Source organism: Bufo bufo, chromosome 4, assembly GCF_905171765.1.
Source record: "Bufo bufo chromosome 4, aBufBuf1.1, whole genome shotgun sequence".
Taxonomy (NCBI): Eukaryota; Metazoa; Chordata; class Amphibia; order Anura; family Bufonidae; genus Bufo; species Bufo bufo.
Window position 1 is genome coordinate 597,265,349 of NC_053392.1, and position 17,587 is coordinate 597,282,935.

The 17,587-nt window shown below is 45.3% G+C and overlaps 1 protein-coding gene across 8 annotated transcripts in view; it reads right to left on the minus strand.

Annotated features, from left to right (window-relative positions):
• LOC120999536 (zinc finger protein OZF-like) overlaps positions 1-17,587 on the minus strand; it is a 2,085,412-nt gene that overhangs the window by 1,805,353 nt on the left and 262,472 nt on the right. Inside the window, exon 1 of one of the 8 annotated variants that reach the window (XM_040430493.1) lies at positions 10,059-10,104. The exons of the other annotated variants lie outside the window; for them this stretch is intronic. The gene's annotated coding sequence lies outside the window, so the exon portion shown is untranslated. Of the gene's footprint in view, positions 1-10,058; positions 10,105-17,587 lie in introns of those variants that run through there. 8 annotated transcript variants of the gene reach the window in all.

Genomic DNA, 17,587 nt, shown 5'->3' on the forward strand with positions numbered 1-17,587 from the left:
CAGACAGCGCACAGTGTGCTGTCTGCATCTCTTGTGGCCCCATTGTAATTAAGGGGCCGCATCCAATCCCCCAATAATGGGAATTGGATGCGGAACAAAACTATCATATGTCTGTTCTATGGCTTGGGTTGCCACCCGGCCAGTAGTTCACCAGCAAGGCTGGTATTTTAGTTCCCTTGCCGGTGCCAGAATTTTCCTGTAAGGACTGTTAAGGTACTTTCACACTTGCGGCAGGACGGATCCGACAGGCTGTTCACCCTGTCAGATCCGTCCTGCCGCTATTTCGCCGGACTGCCACTCCCCATTGACTATAGCGGGAGTGGAGCTACAGCGCAGCATGGCAGTGCACGGCGTGAGGCCGCCAGACGGAAAAGTCGGACATGTAGTACTTTTAGTCTGGCGGCCTAAAAGAAGACTATGTACATACCTGCACTGTACATATAGAATTATACTCAGATATACCCAGGTTATACCAGCATAGTCTATACTATAATACACAGGAGGATGACTATGTATATACCTGTACATATAGACTTATACTCAGATAGACCCAGGTTATACCAGCATAGTATATACTATAATACACAGGAGGATGACTATGTATATACCTGTACATATAGATTACACTCAGATAGACCCAGGTTATACCAGCATAGTATATACTATAATACACAGGAGGATGACTATGTATATACCTGTACATATAGATGACACTCAGATAGACCCAGGTTATACCAGCATAGTATATACTATAATACACAGGAGGATGACTATGTATATACCTGTACATATAGAATTATACTCAGATATACCCAGGTTATACCAGCATAGTCTATACTATGATACACAGGAGGATGACTATGTATACACCTGTACATATAGATTACACTCAGATAGACCCAGGTTATACCAGCATAGTATATACTATAATACACAGGAGGATGACTATGTATATACCTGTACATATGGATTACACTCAGATAGACCCAGGTTATACCAGCATAGTATATACTATAATACACAGGAGGATGACTATGTATATACCTGTACATATGGATTACACTCAGATAGACCCTGGTTATACCAGCATAGTATATACTATAATACACAGGAGGATGACTATGTATATACCTGTACATATAGATTACACTCAGATAGACCCAGGTTATACCAGCATAGTATATACTATAATACACAGGAGGATGACTATGTATACACCTGTACATATAGATTACACTCAGATAGACCCAGGTTATACCAGCATAGTCTATACTATAATACACAGGAGGATGACTATGTATACACCTGTACATATAGATTACACTCAGATAGACCCAGGTTATACCAGCATAGTATATACTATAATACACAGGAGGATGACTATGTATACACCTGTACATATAGATTACACTCAGATAGACCCAGGTTATACCAGCATAGTATATACTATAATACACAGGAGGATGACTATGTATATACCTGTACATATGGATTATACTCAGATAGACCCAGGTTATACCAGCATAGTATATACTATAATACACAGGAGGATGACTATGTATATACCTGTACATATAGATTACACTCAGATAGACCCAGGTTATACCAGCATAGTATATACTATAATACACAGGAGGATGACTATGTATATACCTGTACATATGGATTACACTCAGATAGACCCTGGTTATACCAGCATAGTCTATACTATAATACACAGGAGGATGACTATGTATATACTGTAGCGGGATTAGCTCACAGGACCGCCGTCTCCTGGGATAGACGGGCGCTATAGGCACATAAAACACAGTCCAGTCCAAGCAAGTATGGTGCAACTGGCCTCAGCCAGTTTTATTGATTTTTGCAGAAAAAGAATTAAACAAAACAGTTCAAAACAAATGAAATACCTGGCCGTCTGGCCACTACTTCTAAACAGGCAGTAGTCCCTAACTACATGAAACTGAGCCTTGTGCCCAGCTCCATCAACAAAACACACTGTTGTTTTTCACTCACCCAGCAGGGTTCTTCCCAGGAGCAGAGAGATCAGCTAGTGAGCTGTTTGCCCTTTTATAGCACACTCAGGTTCCAAGGTGATTAGCCACAGTTACCCTGAATACCTGGAGTGGCTAATTGGAGCAGGGACCCACCCAACTCTCCCTGCTCCAAGCAGCCAGGCCCTTCTAACCAGGTTTTATAACAAAACCCTTGCAAAGAGAAAACCTAGTTTTCCTTGCTGTCAATTCCCTGGCTGCTTTTTAGAACGTATAGGAGAGGAACCTAGGTGAAATGTAGACTCCTTCTACTACTTTCCCCCTGTTCCTGTCACATATCCTCCCCCCCTGTTTCGACCTTGGGGTAGGAACACTCTGTGCCCTTAAACAGTACATCCTGGACAGGGCATCAGCGTTTCCAAGCTGACGCCCGGGCCTATGTTCAACTGTAAAACTATAATCTTGAAGAGACATGAACCATCGGGTCACTCGCCTGTTTTTCTCACGGTTTTGGCACATCCATTTAAGGGGGGCATGGTCAGTTACCAGTTTGAATGTTCTCCCTACCAAATAATACCTGAGAGCTTCTATGGCCCACTTAACTGCCAAACACTCCTTTTCTACAATGGAGTATTTCTTTTCATGTTCATTTAATTTTTTACTCAAGTACACTACAGGATGCTCTTCCCCAGCCCTTACTTGCGACAACACAGCCCCTATACCAACATCCGAGGCATCTGTTTGCACAATGAACTCCTTTTTAAAATCTGGTGTGACTAACACTGGGTGGGCACATAGAGCCTGCTTCAGGTTCTGAAAGGCCTGTTCCGCTTCCGTGGTCCATTTGACCATGGTTGAATCCTTCCCTTTTGTAAGGTCTGTTAAAGGGCTCGCAATGCTGGCAAAATTTTCAATAAAACGCCTATAATAACCAGTTAAACCTAGGAATGCTCTGACTTGTTTTTTGTTCAAAGGCCTTGGCCAGCTCTGGATGGCTTCCACTTTGTTTATTTGAGGTTTTATAACTCCTCGCCCAATCATGTACCCCAAGTACTTTGCCTCTTCTTGCCCAATGGCACATTTTTTTGGATTCGCTGTCAACCCTGCTTCCCTAATAGAATTCAGGACGGCTTCTACCCTGGGTAGATGACTTTCCCAATCCGTGCTATGGATTATCACATCGTCTAAATAGGCAGCTGCGTATCTACAATGTGGTCTTAAAATTTTGTCCATCATCCTCTGAAATGTGGCCGGGGCCCCATGCAAACCAAAGGGAAGGACTACATACTGAAAATGGCCATCAGGGACACTAAAAGCAGTTTTTTCTTTGGCCCCCTCAGTCAACGGTACTTGCCAGTAACCTTTTGTAAGATCTAATGTGGTAAAGAACCTAGCATTACCGAGCCTATCAATCAGCTCATCCACTCGAGGCATTGGGTAAGCATCAAACTTTGAGACAGTGTTCAGTTTCCTGAAGTCATTACAGAAACGTATGGTGCCATCAGGTTTGGGAACCAAGACTATAGGACTAGACCAGTCACTATGGGACTCCTCTATAACCCCTAACTGAAGCATTGTTTGGACTTCTTGGGAGACAGCTTTACGTCTAGCCTCAGGTATTCTATAAGGCTTTTGGTTGACTCTGACCCCTGCTTCGGTTACAATATCATGTTTAATTATATCTGTTCGACCAGGTAGCTCAGAAAATACATCTTTATTTTTCTGTACAAACTCCTTTGCCTCTTGGGTTTGAGATCCCGACAAAGTTTCTGCAATTTTTACCTCTGGTATCTCAACGCTACATTCCTTTTTCCCACTGCTGTAAGCTGCTAACACCTCTCGGTCCTTCCAGGGTTTGATTAGGTTCACATGATAAATTTGGTATGGCTTACGTCTACCTGGTTGGTGAACCCGGTAATTCACCTCTCCAACCTTCTCAACTATTTCATAAGGTCCTTGCCATTTGGCCAAAAATTTACTTTCTACTGTGGGGACAAGGATTAATACCCTATCCCCAGGGTTGAAGTTTCTTACTTTAGCCGACCTGTTGTAAACCCGGGACTGACTCTCCTGGGCCTGCAGCAAGTGTTCTTTTACAATGGGCATTACTTTTCCAATCCTTTCCTGCATTTGGGACAAGTGTTCAATCACACTTTTGTAGGGTGTAGCCTCACTCTCCCAGGTCTCTTTGGCAATATCTAAAAGACCCCGAGGGTGCCGACAATACACTAACTCGAACGGAGAAAATCCGGTAGATGCTTGAGGCACCTCCCGTACAGAAAACATAAGATATGGTAAAAGACAATCCCAGTCTTTCCCATCCTGTGCCACCACTTTTCTGAGCATCCCTTTTAAGGTTTTGTTGAACCTTTCGACTAATCCATCCGTTTGGGGGTGATAAACTGAGGTACGCAAGTGAGTTATTTTCAACAGTTTACACAACTCTTTTGTAACCTTTGACATAAAGGGCGTCCCCTGGTCAGTGAGTACTTCTTTAGGTATGCCCACTCTAGTAAACATCTGGAACAACTCCTTGGCTATCACTTTTGCAGAGGTTTTCCTTAGAGGTATTGCTTCAGGATAGCGGGTAGCATAATCAAGGACAACCAAAATGTATTGGTGACCTCTGGCAGACTTAACAAGAGGTCCCACCAAATCCATTGCAATCCTCTCAAAGGGAGTTTCAATAATCGGGAGTGGCACTAACGGACTCCTAAAGGTCGCTACCGGGTTGTGTAATTGACACTCTGGGCATGAATCACAGTATTCTTTTATCTCTTTATGTACCCCGGGCCAATAAAACCTCTGCAAAATCCGGTCTTTGGTTTTTCCATAAGCCAAGTGCCCTCCTAGCACATGTGAATGGGCTAGATCCATCACCTTTTGGCGATGCGATTTTGGGACCACAAGTTGCTCCACAACTTGTCCATTTTGCTCATCAACTCTATATAAGAGTTCATTCTCTACAGAAAAATGGGGAAATATTTTCTCTACCCCAGTATCTTGAGGTACCCCATTGACCACTTTCACATTTTGCCATGCGTGGGTTAATGTAGGGTCCCTGAGTTGAGCTGTCCCAAAGTTATCATTGGAGACTGGCAAGTCAGGGAGACCAATTTCCGGGACATCATCAGTATCACCTGCAAGCACTGCTAAGGGAAAATTCTCGGTTTCACTCTGGGTCACCCCTACTGTTTGCACATTTTCAGTCTCAGCCAGGGGAATGGGATCTACAGCAGACCCACTTAAACACTTATCAAGCATATTCCACATTTTCCAAAACAGAGGAAAATCACACCCCACAATGACAGTATGCAACAGACTGTTTACAACCCCCACTTCATGGGTTACTTTCCCGCACGGGGTTTCAAAAGAGACTATAGCAGTGGGGTACTCTTTTGTATCCCCATGTATGCAGATGACCCCCATCTGTCTCTTTTGCAGCTTCCTAGTGTCCACCAGGCTGCCATGCACAAGAGTCACTAGACTACCAGAGTCCAACAGAGCTTGAACTGAGTGTCCTTCAATCACCAAGCTGCAAGTTTGTCGCTCCATATCTGGGGTCGGCAAGGCAGAGTAGGCAGGTCCCGCAAACAATGACCTCCTCCGCCCACTGTCACACTCCATAGGCTCATCAGCCAAAGGACAGTTGGCAGCCACGTGGCCCAGTCCTTGACATCGCCAGCAAACAATGTTTTTGATCGCCCAAGGCTGTCTAGTGCTAACTGGCTTAAGAGGTCTGGCTAATAGGTCAGTCTCAGTTCCTACTTTACGGCCCTCCCTCGCCCCTTTTAGATTAGGAACAGTCTTACCGCGATCAGTAGACTTCTGGCTCCCTGGGGCCGGCCAAGTAGGAGAGAGGTCTTGGAGATACTCCTCTGTGTTCAGATACCGCTCCACTAGGGCGACGAGTTGATCCACATCCCTGGGGTCTGCTTGTCCCACACAGCGCTGTATCCGAACTGGTAGAGCACGAACAAACCGGTCCAGGACCACTCTTTCCACCACCTGAGTGGCTGTAGATACCTCTGGCTGTAGCCATTTTTTAGCCAGGTGAAAAAGATCATACATTTGCGACCTCGCTGGTTTATCCAATTGGAAAGTCCAGTTGTGCACCCGCTGGGCTCTGACTGCAGATGTTACACCCAAGCGAGCGAGAATTTCTGCTTTCAGTTTTGGGTACTGTCTGGCATCCTGCTCACTCAAATCATAGTAGGCTTTCTGTGGCTCCCCACTCAGAAAAGGAGCAAGGGTGTCTACCCACTGTTCGGCTGGGAGTTTCTCTCTTTCAGCGGCTCTTTCAAAAATGGTGAGGTAGGTCTCCACATCATCCCCTGCTACCATTTTTTGAAGGGAAGCTTTCACTCTCCTCCCCACAGAGATGGATTCCTCCTGGACATGGGGCCTTTCAGCCAGCACCGCTATCTGCTCCACCAGACTTTTATTAAGCGATTGCTGTTCTCTGAAACCAGCTTGCGTAGTCTCTATGAACAACCGATTGGTTTCCTGCTGGTTAGCATTCGCCTTTTGGAGCTGTATGTTAGCCTGGATCAGCTGTTTCAGCACTTCCTCCATATCTGCACTGTTAGTTTTTTTCAGAACAGCAGACTTAACCCAGGATAAAACTTGCTGGATTTTTGTGCCCGCATCCTCCACCATATGTAGCGGGATTAGCTCACAGGACCGCCGTCTCCTGGGATAGACGGGCGCTATAGGCACATAAAACACAGTCCAGTCCAAGCAAGTATGGTGCAACTGGCCTCAGCCAGTTTTATTGATTTTTGCAGAAAAAGAATTAAACAAAACAGTTCAAAACAAATGAAATACCTGGCCGTCTGGCCACTACTTCTAAACAGGCAGTAGTCCCTAACTACATGAAACTGAGCCTTGTGCCCAGCTCCATCAACAAAACACACTGTTGTTTTTCACTCACCCAGCAGGGTTCTTCCCAGGAGCAGAGAGATCAGCTAGTGAGCTGTTTGCCCTTTTATAGCACACTCAGGTTCCAAGGTGATTAGCCACAGTTACCCTGAATACCTGGAGTGGCTAATTGGAGCAGGGACCCACCCAACTCTCCCTGCTCCAAGCAGCCAGGCCCTTCTAACCAGGTTTTATAACAAAACCCTTGCAAAGAGAAAACCTAGTTTTCCTTGCTGTCAATTCCCTGGCTGCTTTTTAGAACGTATAGGAGAGGAACCTAGGTGAAATGTAGACTCCTTCTACTACTTTCCCCCTGTTCCTGTCACAATACCTGTACATATAGATTACACTCAGATAGACCCAGGTTATACCAGCATAGTATATACTATAATACACAGGAGGATGACTATGTATATACCTGTACATATAGATTACACTCAGATAGACCCAGGTTATACCAGCATAGTATATACTATAATACACAGGAGGATGACTATGTATACACCTGTACATATAGATTACACTCAGATAGACCCAGGTTATACCAGCATAGTATATACTATAATACACAGGAGGATGACTATGTATACACCTGTACATATAGATTACACTCAGATATACCCAGGTTATACCAGCATAGTATACACTATAATACACAGGAGGATGACTATGTATATACCTGTACATATAGATGACACTCAGATAGACCCAGGTTATGCCAGCACAGTATATACTATAATACACAGGAGGATGACTATGTATATACCTGTACATATAGATGACACTCAGATAGACCCAGGTTATACCAGCACAGTATATACTATAATACACAGGAGGATGACTATGTATACACCTGTACATATAGATTACACTCAGATAGACCCAGGTTATACCAGCATAGTATATACTATAATACACAGGAGGATGACTATGTATATACCTGTACATATAGATTACACTCAGATAGACCCAGGTTATACCAGCAGAGTATATACTATAATACACAGGAGGATGACTATGTATATACCTGTACATATAGATTACACTCAGATAGACCCAGGTTATACCAGCATAGTATATACTATAATACACAGGAAGATGACTATGTATATACCTGTACATATAGATGACACTCAGATATACCCAGGTTATACCAGCATAGTATATACTATAATACACAGGAAGATGACTATGTATATACCTGTACATATAGATTACACTCAGATAGACCCAGGTTATACCAGCACAGTATATACTATAATACACAGGAGGATGACTATGTATATACCTGTACATATAGATTACACTCAGATAGACCCAGGTTATACCAGCATAGTATATACTATAATACACAGGAGGATGACTATGTATACACCTGTACATATAGATTACACTCAGATAGACCCAGGTTATACCAGCATAGTCTATACTATAATACACAGGAGGATGACTATGTATATACCTGTACATATAGATTACACTCAGATATACCCAGGTTATACCAGCATAGTATACACTATAATACACAGGAGGATGACTATGTATACACCTGTACATATAGATTACACTCAGATAGACCCAGGTTATACCAGCATAGTATATACTATAATACACAGGAGGATGACTATGTATACACCTGTACATATAGATTACACTCAGATAGACCCAGGTTATACCAGCATAGTATATACTATAATACACAGGAGGATGACTATGTATATACCTGTACATACAGATTACACTCAGATAGACCCAGGTTATACCAGCATAGTATATACTATAATACACAGGAGGATGACTATGTATATACCTGTACATATAGATGACACTCAGATAGACCCAGGTTATACCAGCACAGTATATACTATAATACACAGGAGGATGACTATGTATATACCTGTACATATAGATTACACTCAGATAGACCCAGGTTATACCAGCACAGTATATACTATAATACACAGGAGGATGACTATGTATACACCTGTACATATAGATTACACTCAGATAGACCCAGGTTATACCAGCACAGTATATACTATAATACACAGGAGGATGACTATGTATATACCTGTACATATAGATTACACTCAGATAGACCCAGGTTATACCAGCATAGTATATACTATAATACACAGGAAGATGACTATGTATATACCTGTACATATAGATGACACTCAGATATACCCAGGTTATACCAGCATAGTATATACTATAATACACAGGAAGATGACTATGTATATACCTGTACATATAGATTACACTCAGATAGACCCAGGTTATACCAGCATAGTATATACTATAATACACAGGAGGATGACTATGTATATACCTGTACATATAGATTACACTCAGATAGACCCAGGTTATACCAGCATAGTCTATACTATAATACACAGGAAGATGACTATGTATATACCTGTACATACAGATTACACTCAGATAGACCCAGGTTATACCAGCATAGTATATACTATAATACACAGGAGGATGACTATGTATATACCTGTACATATAGATTACACTCAGATAGACCCAGGTTATACCAGCATAGTATATACTATAATACACAGGAGGATGACTATGTATACACCTGTACATATAGATTACACTCAGATAGACCCAGGTTATACCAGCATAGTCTATACTATAATACACAGAAGGATGACTATGTATACACCTGTACATATAGATTACACTCAGATAGACCCAGGTTATACCAGCATAGTCTATACTATAATACACAGGAGGATGACTATGTATATACCTGTACATATAGATTACACTCAGATAGACCCAGGTGCTGCTCCTGTCCCTTAGTCAGTCCCTGGGCTAGCCTAGTGCCTAGTGGGCTGAGTGCTGGCGGAGGCTGACTGTGCCTGGCCGAGAGAGCTGGCGGTGAAGGGGTTAATGCCCCCTCTGCCCCAGTAATCCTGACAGACACTGGCGGTGACTACACACCTACCTGCCCTGCTGGACACAACATGTACCCACCTAGAATGTATGGGCTTCTGAGAGGATGGAGCCCCGCCCCCAAGTTGTTCTAAAAACCTCCCTGACTGTAAACCTGTCCCTAATCCTGACCCGCACAGGAGACCGCACAGAACATGAAGAGGACGCCCCGCCCCCAGCACACAGGACACTTACCTGAACCTCACTTATCACCACCGATCTCAGAGTCACATTACATCACCAAGGTGATCCTGTGTGGGAGGAGTCAGGCTCCAGGCTGTGCTGCTGGAAGAGGTAAAGGACCTGTGATGATGTTATGACCATGTGATCTAGTGTGGGAGGAGTCATGCTTCAGACAGCTTAGCTGAGGTAAAGGACCTGTGATGATGTCATGACCATGTGATCTAGTGTGGGAGGAGTCATGCTTCAGACAGCTCCTAGTTGAGGTAAAGCACCTGTGATGATGTCATGACCATGTGATTCTAGTGTGGGAGGAGTCATGCTTCAGACAGCTTAGTTGAGGTAAAGGACCTGTGATGATGTCATGACCATGTGATCCTGAGTGGGAGGAGTCAGGCTCTACAACGTGTGATGAATAGGTTTGGTACTTTCACACTAGCGGTTTTCTTTTCCGATATTGAGTTCTATCTTAGGGGCTCAATACCAGAATAAAACTGAGCAGTTTTATCCTAATGCATTCTGAATTGAGAGAAATCCGTTCAGGATGCATCAGGACGTCTTCAGTTCAGTCACTGTACGGGTTTTGGCCGGAGAAAATACCGCAGCATGCTGCGTTTTTCTCTCCGGCCAAAAATCCTGAACACTTGCCTAAATGCCGGATCCGGCATTAGGCTACTTTCACACTTGCGGCAGAGTGATCCGGCAAGCAGTTCCAAAACGTATGCCAACTCATGGCATTTGTAAGACTGATCAGGATCCTGATCAGTCAGAAAAATGCATTGAAATGCCGGATCCGTCTTTCCGGTTTCATCCGGCAAAACGGATCCGTCATTTATTTTTTTCACCATTTTTTCGGTCTGCCCGGATTCGGCACTAATACATTCCTATGGAAAAAAATGCCTGATCCGGCATTCAGGCAAGTCTTCAGTTTTTTTAGGCAGGGATAAAACCGTAGCATGCTGTGGTTTTCTCTTTTGCCTGATCAGTCAAAATGACTGAACTGAAGACATCCTGATGCATCCTGAACGGATTAAAATTGCCGCATTGACGGATCCATTCTTCGGGTCCGCACATGCGCAGACCTTTAAAAATGTGAAAAAGATAAATACCTGATCCTTTTTTCTGGATAATAACTGTAAAAGACGGATCCGGTATTGCAATGCATTTGTCAGACGGATCCGTGTCACAAATGCGTCCGGCGACGGAATTCCCTGCCGGAATCCTCTGCCACAAGTGTGAAAGTAGCCTAAAGGCTAAATACTATACTCCGTAAGGACCTCCTGACGTCACAACATCACGTGACTGGAAGGGTAATGGCTAAATACTATATCCGGTAAGGACCTGGTGACCTCACAACATCACGTGGCACTCCTAGATCACGTGGATCGGAAACAGGCGAGACGCATGCTTTTTCACATGCATCATGGAGCTCGCGAGTGTCAGCGGGAATGAACTAAAAAACCCTGCAGCGCAGTAGAAGTACGCGGAACCCTAATATACTTATTTTGTACTGAAAATGTTGGGGATGTGCTGTGAGGGGCTGTACACCGAGATGGTCAGGGTGGTAATGGATGCTGAAGGAGGGTGTATCTGGTTGTATGAGGGGGGGGGGGGCTGTGTTGCATTTTATGCTGAGACTGGGGGTCTGTGTTCTAGAGAGGTGTCTGTGTTGTATATGGGGGGGATGTGAGGAAGTGTTCACTGAGATGGTGGGGGGCTGTGTGAATGCTAAAGGAGGGGGTACCTGGTTGTAGGGAGGCTGTGTTTGATTGTATGCTGAAATGCAAGGGCTGTGTAATAGGGCGGTGTCTGGTTTGTATGTGAGGGGACTGTGTGAGGTTGCACACTGAGATGGTGGTATGGGTGAGGGAGGGGGATCTGGTTGTATCGGGAGGCTGTGTTCTAAAGAGGTGTCTGGGTTGTATATGGGGGCTGTGTTGCATTGTATGCTATGGGGGGGCTATGTAGTAGGGTGATGTCTTTAGGTTGTATGTGAGAAGGCTGGGAGGGATTGTACACGGAGATGGTAGGGGGTGGTTGTGGATGCTGACGGAGGGGGTATCTGGTTGTAAAGGGGGGCTGTGTTGCATTTTATGCTGTGGCGGAGGTGTCTGGGTTGTATATGGGGGCTGTGTTGGAGGGAGGTGTCCGTGAGGGGGCTGTGTTGGATTGTATGGTGAGATGGGGGGTTGTGTTGGAGGGTGCTGCCTGTGGGTTGTATGTGATGGGGGGCATCTGTGTGTATGCTGAGGAGGGTGTCTTGTGTGGGGGGCTGTGTGGGATTGTATGCTGTTGGTAGTGTGTGTAAAGGCTGTATTTCATAGGTAGATTTTCCAGGTGATAAGGAAGGAATCGCTTCCTGAGGAGACCGCTCCTATTACATGCAGCCATCTTGTCCACAGTATGGGGAGGAGTGGTCGTTGCACCATCGCTTGTCTCCATGCTGTACAGTTATTTGCCAGTGGCAGATTGTAATCAGCGCGATCTGCCGTTTGCTTGTTCATCGGGTAATTACACTGTATTGATGATATGGGAATGTTGGGACGACTTCAGACCAGAGGTCGCAGTAACGCCTGTACAAGCGTCATAGATGCCTGTTCAGGCTGTTTTACTCTCTGAAAAAATTTTAAGGTGTACCAATACGCCGTAGACTTTTCCATGCCATGCTGTGAGCTTACGGCTGAGGAAGACAACGGGATGCCCCTCCCCGTTGACTTCCTGAGACTGTACCGCACCGAGGCCTACTTCGGAGGCATCAGTCTGTACCACAAATATCCTCTTGAAGTCGGGCGTCACCAAAGCTTGGGACCCAAACAGGGCCGCCTGGTCATTCCAGCGTACTATCACGGACTTCCGTCCCTTTAAGAGCCCTGTCAACGGAGCCACTAAAGTGGCAAAATGGGGGACAAACCTCATGTAATAGCCCACCATTCCCAGGAACGACTTTACTTGTCTAGAGGTGGCAGGTCGGGGCCAATTCCGTATCGCCTCTATTTTGCTTACTTGGGGTTTAATGACTCTGCGCCCAATGACATACCCAAGTTATTTGCGATAGCACATTTCTTTGGATTAACTGTTAGTCCCGCCTTTCGAAGGGAGTCCACTACGGCCTGTACTTTGGGCAGGTGACTTTCCCAGTTGGTACTGTGAATGATAATATCGTCCAGGTAAGCCGATGCGTACCGCCGATGTGGACGAAGTACAATATCCATTAGACGTTGGAACGTGGCGGGGGCGCCATGCAGGCCAAAGGGTAACACCCTATATTGGTACAGCCCCTCTGGTGTAATGAAGGCAGTTTTCTTTTTGGCAGCATCCGTCAAGGGTACCTGCCAGTACCCTTTGGTGAGGTCCAAAACAGAAAAATACCTGGCTTGGCCTAATTTCTCAATTAGTTCATCTACCCGAGGCATTGGATATGCATCGAACTTTGATATTTCGTTTAATTTCCGAAAATCGTAACGTCCCGTCTGGCTTGGGAATTAAGACTATAGGACTGGCCCACTCACTTTTAGACTCCTCAATGACGTCCAGCCGCAACATGAGCTGCACTTCCTCCGAGATGGCTTTTCGCCGAGCCTCGGGTACTCGGTATGGCTTTAACCGGATTTTTGCCTGAGGCTCAGTGACAATGTCATGTTGGATTACGGAAGTGCGTCCAGGGAGTTCTGAGAACACATCCGTGTTCCGACTCACGAACTCCCTGGTTTCCTGAGCCTGTTTAGAGGAGAGGCTGTCAGTAGTTTTTATTGTGGCAGCCACTTCCCTTGCATCAGACATAGGAGCCGGAATCTCTTGTCCAAGAAAGCCCGGCCGCGGGCTGTCTTCCGTACAGGTTTCCCTATCCTTCCATTTTTTCACGTACCTCGTAGGGCCCCTGCCACCTGGCTAGGAACTTACTGTCCACTGTCGGCACCAGAACCAAAACCCGATCACCCAGGTTAAAGTTCCAGACCCGAGCCTGCCGATTAAAGATCCAACTCTGGGCTTGCTGAGCGGCCTCCATATGTTCCCTGACAAGAGGCAAAACGGTCTCTATCCGCTCTTGCATCTTGGTAACATATTCCAGGACTCTTTTATGCGGAGTGGGTTGTTGTTCCCACGCCTTTTTGGCTACGTCCAACAAGCCACGAGGATGTCTGCCATATAGCAATTCGAAGGGCGAAAACCCAGTGGGGCACCTCTCGCACTGCGAACATGAGATAGGGCAGAAGAAGGTCCCAATCCTTTCCATCTTTGGTCACCACCCTTTTTAACATGGTTTTTAGTGTTTTGTTAAACCTTTCAACCAGTCCATCCATTTGTGGATGATACACGGACGTCCGGAACTGTTTAATACGCAGCAACTTGCAGAGTTCTCTCATGACCTTGGACATAAAAGGGGTCCCCTGGTCAGTCAGGACCTCTTTAGGTAGCCCCACTCGGGAGAACGTCTCCATTAGCTCTTTAGCTATAAGTTTCGCCGATGTATGTCGCAGTGGCACTGCCTCCGGGTACCGAGTAGCGTAATCAAGGACAACCAAAATGTGTTGGTGTCCCCTAGCGGACTTTGGTACAGGACCTACTAGGCCCATAGCGATTCGCTCAAATGGTACCTCAATGATCGGGAGGGGTACCAAGGGACTGCGAAAAAGGTGCTGGGGGCTAGTTGCCTGGCAGGTCGAGCAAGACTTACAGAACTTGTTTACCTCTTTAAACACACTGGGCCAGTAAAACCGTTGTAGTATCCGGTCCTGTGTTTTCTGCATTCCCAGATGACCCCCGAGAACATGCTGGTGGGCTAACTCTAACACAAGTTTGCGATAAGCCTGGGGCACCACCAAATGTTCAACGGATTCACCTCGCAGCTGATTTACCCGATATAACATATCTTGATGAACCACAAAACGGGGGAACACTGACTTTGCCCCTGGTTGTTGTGGTTCACCATCTATTATTAGTACATTTTCCCAGGCTCGGGATAAGGTTGGATCCCGGTGTTGTGCGGTACCAAAATTATCCCCGGAGACATTGAGGTCTGCCAGCTCAGGCCCCGGTGGCAAGTCCTCCATTTCTCCTACCATTACACTCAGCAGGGTTGTCTCCTCCTCTTCCACCGAAGTGGCGGTCACCCATACAGCTGGCCCTTCAGACTCAGGTTCCCAGGGTTCTGGTCTCCCCCCTGAGCCTGGCCACTCTGCTAGGGTTACACCTGTCTCATGCGTATCAGTCACTCTCGGAACAGGCCACAGTGCCGTGAAACCCGGGAAGTCTCTCCCTACTATAAGTTCATAGTGTAGGTTGGTTGCAACAGCCACCTTGTGGATCCACCTGCCGGAAACCATAGACAGAGACACCATAGCAGTAGGGTAGTCTTTTAAGTCCCCATGTACAGTCGTGGCCAAAAGTTTTGAGAATGACACAAATATTAGTTTTCACAAAGTTTGCTGCTAAACTGCTTTTAGATCTTTGTTTCAGTTATTTCTGTGATGTAGTGAAATATAATTACACACACTTCATACGTTTTAAAGGCTTTTATCAACAATTACAAGACATTTATGCAAAGAGTCAGTATTTGCAGTGTTGGCCCTTCTTTTTCAGGACCTCTGCAATTCGACTGGGCATGCTCTCAATCAACCTCTGGGCCAATTCCTGACTGATAGCAACCCATTCTTTCATAATCACTTCTTGGAGTTTGTCAGAATTAGTGGGTTTTTGTTTTTCCACCCGCCTCTTGAGGATTGACCACAAGTTCACAATGGGATCAAGATCTGGGGAGTTTCCAGGCCATGGACCCAAAATGTCAACGTTTTGGTCCCCGAGACACTTAGTTATCACTTTTGCCTTATGGCACGGTGCTCCATCGTGCTGGAAAATGCATTGTTCTTCACCAAACTGTTGTTGGATTGTTGGAAGAAGTTGTTGGAGGGTGTTTTGGTACGATTCTTTATTCATGGCTGTGTTTTTGGGCAAAATTGTGAGTGAGCCCACTCCCTTGGATGAGAAGCAACCCCACACATGAATGGTCTCAGGATGCTTTACTGTTGGCATGACACAGGACTGATGGTAGTGCTCACCTTTTCTTCTCCGGACAAGCCTTTTTCAAGATGCCCCAAACAATCGTAAAGAGGCTTCATCGGAGAATATGACTTTGCCCCAGTCCTCAGCAGTCCATTCACCATACTTTCTGCAGAAGATCAATCTGTCCCTGATGTTTTTTTTGGAGAGAAGTGGCTTCTTTGCTGGCCTTCTTGACACCAGGCCATCTTCCAAAAGTCTTCACCTCACTGTGCGTGCAGATGCGCTCACACCTGCCGGCTGCCATTCCTGAGCAAGCTCTGCACTGGTGGCACTCCGATCCCGCAGCTGAATCCTCTTTAGGAGACGATCCTGGCACTTGCTGGACTTTCTTGGACGCCCTGAAGCCTTCTTAACAAGAATTGAACCTCTTTCCTTGAAGTTCTTGATGATCCTATAAATTGTTGATTGAGGTGCAATCTTAGTAGCCACAATATCCTTGCCTGTGAAGCCATTTTCATGCAACGCAATGATGGCTGCACACGTTTCTTTGCAGGTCACCATGGTTAACAATGGAAGAACAATGATTTCAAGCATCACCCTCCTTTTAACATGTCAAGTCTGCCATTTTAACCCAATCAGCCTGACATAATGATCTCCAGCCTTGTGCTCGTCAACATTCTCACCTGAGTTAACAAGACGATTACTGAAATGATCTCAGCAGGTCCTTTAATGACAGAAATGAAATGCAGTGGAATTTTTTTTTTGGGGATTAAGCTAATTTTCATGGCAAAGAAGGACTATGCAATTCATCTGATCACTCTTCATAACATTCTTGAGTATATGCAAATTGCTATTATAAAAACTTAAGCAGCAATTTTCCAATTTCCAATATTTATGTAATTCTCAAAACTTTTGGCCACGACTGTACACATGACTCCGACCTTACGGCTGATGTACTCAGCGGAGCGTACCAGGGTCACCAGACTTCCTGAGTCCAACAGAGCCTCCGCTGGAGTGTCTCCTACCTCAACCTGAAAAAAACATCAATATGGAGTCGCACTCGCCAGATCTTACGGTCGTCCGGAATGCAGCAGCCCACCTGGAGCCCTAGATCCACAGAGGCTCCTGAATGTACAATCCAATAAGTGATAACGGAGGCAGCATGTCCGGTGAAAATCCCTTTATTGGGAACTGCTTACATGCAAAACGTGTTTAAAATGTTGCTACGTTTCGGCTATAGTATAGCCTTTGTCAAGCACCATGTGATCTCCAAATGATCCTGCTTAAAAAGTGTAAGCCACACCTCCCCATACGGACGTGGCCAATTACATAATACATTAGTTATCCACAGTGCATCCAAGTGTGTACTTATAAATTTGTTTACCATATATATAAATATCCTCCCATATGGACAGTGAAACGCAATGGAACACATACCTTAGTGATGCACGCTTCCAGAGCGTCCTTCAGCATCCAGTGCGCATGTCCGGGGAGGAGGAGTCGTTCACTCACGTGCCCGACACTGACCACATGATCGCAGACTA